Source organism: Triticum dicoccoides, chromosome 5B (genome assembly GCF_002162155.2).
Source record: "Triticum dicoccoides isolate Atlit2015 ecotype Zavitan chromosome 5B, WEW_v2.0, whole genome shotgun sequence".
Lineage (NCBI taxonomy): Eukaryota > Viridiplantae > Streptophyta > Magnoliopsida > Poales > Poaceae > Triticum > Triticum dicoccoides.
In genome coordinates, this window is record NC_041389.1 from 378,118,609 (window position 1) to 378,122,530 (window position 3,922).

The following is a 3,922-nucleotide window of genomic DNA, read 5'->3' on the forward strand; positions in this document are numbered from 1 at the left end:
GTTATTTCTATGCATGAGCGTGTAGTACCGTAACGCGGCATGAAAATAATAGAAACGACATGATAATTGAAAGCAACAGTCTAGCACGCCCCCACAGGGCTCCACACTTCTCTCTCTATGCAAGAAAGGGAGAAAAAAATGAGTGCGGCTTGCGACAGCCCGCAGAAGAAGATTCACGTCACCCTCCAGAGCTCAAATGGATCCCTCCTCACACTTCACCGAGGTGCGACGGTGCGATGATCCACCACCCCCCTCGAAGCGGGCGCGGCGACACGGAACCTGATCACAACCGCCGCTGGAGGAGCTGCCGTCAGAAGGGGAGTTGCCGAAGCTTGGCGAGCTGCGGGCACCGCCTGGCACGGGCCCGTCTTTATCTTCGCCGCGGCCGTTGCCGAGGCTGAGCCTCCGGTCGCCGTCATCACCCTCAGGGCAGCACCCGACGTGGTGGCCATCTTCCCCGAACACCTTCATGAAGAGGGTGGCGTCGCCATCGAACTTGAAGTGCAGGGTGCACCGTTGGCCGAGGCCACGCGCACGGGCAAACGTCTGCCAGCCGCGTGCCAAAGCCACGTTCCCGGAAATGGAAACCTCCACCACCACCCAAGAGGGTCTGCTGCAGCAGCCGTCCGCCTGAAGCCAGAGTCCGCCAGTAGCACCATCCGGCAGTTTGCCGGCGAAGAAGTGGGGGAGCTGAAGCCAGGTACCGGCCGGATCCTCCGGCTAAACGACAAACTCTGGCAACACCTCCACCGAGTGGAACCGCGGGCGTGGAGGCCGCGCAGCCGTGGCGTGCCTCCCCCCATCGATCAAGCGGCCTCCACCAAGCAAGGGAACACCGGCACGACCACGAGCGGCCACCACAGGAGTCGCAGTGTGCTTGCGGGGGCGACCTCGATCGCGCTTGGACGGAGGGGATCCAGGCCCCACTTGGCGAGCCTTCCCCTTCTTTGCGGCCGAAAACTTCTTCGTAGGCGCCATGAGATACAACTAGCTGGTGGAGGGGGAGCAAGGAAGAAGAAACAAAGCAAGGAGAGATGAACTGGGAGGGCTCATGCCGTTCCGTACTTATAGCCAAAGGAGGCCAACCGTCGGCCTCCATGAGCACAGGTAATCATGGCTCATTTTGCATGCACGGATTTGTCAAGTCGAGCGGTTGCCGATGCAACATGAGGAAGCAAGGCGCCCACGTCCAATCAACCGCCACACAGCGCCCAAGGCCGCAGGCTGTTGGGGCCCATGGCGCTCCGCACTTGCCCCTTCGTTTCTCCACTAAGCCAAGTCCGAGCGCGCCTTGGGCCCGGGGGCTACTGTCGGTGTTCTAGGAACGGGGGTCCCCATACTTGCCTGCGTGCGGCCTGCGGCCTGCGGCGTGGCTCAAGTACTGGCCCAGTATGGCCCATCTTCATCGGCTCAAGCTCAAGACCCTCGCGAGGGGCCAAGCCTCGCGGGGCGGACGATGGAAGGCTTCCTCAGGAATGGCCTCGCCAGGCAGGCTCGCGAGGAGGCGGAGAGATCAAGGTAAGGGTACCTCGCGAGGCGCTCGTGACGCAAGCCATGACGATCGAGACCAGGCTGGCGCCAGGCGGGCGCCGGCCTGTGCAGTGTCCTTGTTTCCTCTTTGGTGCAAAGGGGGCAAGCACAGACCAAGGCATCAGGCAAAGGCTACCATTTCGATGCAACGAGACCAAGACCAACAGAGCGGCAGGACGGAGGTCACCGTGGAGCCCAAGACTGCATCATCACCAGTGCCTTTGGCAGCCGAAGACCAACTTTAGTCAGGATAAGTTGTACTAGATGTTCCCCTCCGAAATGGCAATTGTTGGCGCCCTTCCCGCTCAATATTTGGGAAGAGGACCAGGGCCTCTATATATAGGGCTAGCCACCAAAGGATAAGGGCATCTGGGATTTAGTTCATCGACACCACCACAAGAACACCCCTCGCGAGGCTGTTCTTCCACTGTACTGTTCATCACCAGCCCCTGAGGCAATCCACCACGCCACAAACTAGAGTAGGGTATTACACCACGAGGTGGCCCGAACTAGTATAAACCTTGTGTCCCTTGTGTTGTTCATCTTGCTAGCTTAGATTCTCAGCGAGGCGTTGGAACGTGGATCGATAGGGGAGAGATCTTCGCGTGCACCCCAGAGTTTGAACCTTAAGAGTTTTGCCGGAACCCCACATCCGACAGCAAAACATAAGGTACCAAAACATGGGAGCTGGGCAAACCCAACTATTGACCTAAGACATGATTTGGAGCTGATGCATATAATGCTATAAGTTCGGGGTACCGAACGACCAAGAAGGTGATCGGACTTTAGTGCCATTTTATGGGCACAATGAAGCCCCTGGCGTATTAAGGCATGACACAATGTACGGATGCCGTTATGATGAAAGGTGCCAATAAGAAATGATAGCAGAGAAGCGTCATATAAATCTACATGTTGTATTCAAGTAATATGTCTACGCGTATGAGTACAAGTGAGTTTATAAAGAGAAGTATGACGGCAGAACCTGCTGAGACCAGGCGGGAAGAAGCTGTGTGCGGATCCGGAGTGTATCCGGATTGTCTTCGAGGGGAATATCTAGGGATTCCCTTGCACGTCCGAGCTGATTCTTGGTCGCCAGTCATGTCCTACGCGAAAGCGAACCCGTGAAGGAAATGCGAGAAATATTTGTGTGCCACGGAGCGGTTGAGCCGCGTAATGTGGCCCTTCCCGGCTTTTGCCATAGTATTTAATTGAGCTCTGGTCGAGCCGAGCTATCATGCCGTGCAATAATTCGGACTCCTTTATCGGTGTCCGGGAGCTTGGCCGTCGACTCAAGGTTCAGTCAACAAGTGCCCCTCGCTACTTCTGCTGTTAAAGCGGCGGTATACTCTTCGGCGCCGAGGTGGATTTCGACTTTGCCCTTAACTGTGATGACGCCACGCGGGCTGGGCATCTTAAGTTTGTCGTAGGCATAGTGTGGTACCATGTTGAATCGAGCAAATGCGGTTCACCCCAGTAGTGCATGATAATTACTGCGGAAAGGGACGATGTCGAAGACTAACTCTTCGGTACAATAATTGTTTGGTGATCCGAAGACTACCTCCAGAGTGATGGAGCCTATACAACTGGCCGCCGCACCTGGTATAACACCTTTAAACAATGTTTTGGTGGGTTTGATCATCGAATGGTCGATGCCCATCTGGCACACTATGTCCTGGTACAACAGGTTTAGACTGTTGCCTCCGTCCATAAGGACTCATGTGAGGTGGAACCCGCAAATTATTGGGTCGAGGATAAGTGTGTCCGAATTACCCTGGTTGGTATTGGCCGAACGATTTGTATGATCGTAAGTGATCGGCCATAGTTTGTATTGTGGGGCGACTTGCTTCGTTGAGTTGACATCCCAAAGAATGCACGTCCTCTCCCGTTTGGGGATGTGGATGGCGTTTATCATGTTCACCGTTTTGATTTGCGGGGGAAATTGCTTTTTCCCTCTTTTGTTCGGTGATATGTGCTCCTCGTCGTCTTCATCGCTTTGAGACTCCTTCCCCTTGTTTGTGGTGCCTGACCTGCCGGCTTGTTTGAAGACCCAGCATTCTCTGTTGGTATGATTCGCTGCCGTTCCTGGGGTACCATGAATTTGGCATGGGCAATCAAGTATGCGGTCCAGGCCGGATGGGCCCGAATTATTCTTTTGAAGTGGCGTTTTCCGCTGTCCGGACTTAGAGCCACGGAATTCGGCATTGATTGCCGTGTCTTTGGCGTCATTATTGTTTTTGTGACGCTTATGTTTGTTGCGCCGAGGTTCGCCGTTGCTGTGTTGTTGCTACGAGCCAACCAGCTATCTTTGCCCGCACAAAATTGGGTCATGAGTGTCGTTAGGGCTGCCATGGATTTCGGCTTCTCTTGGCCAAGGTGTTGGGCGAGCCACTCG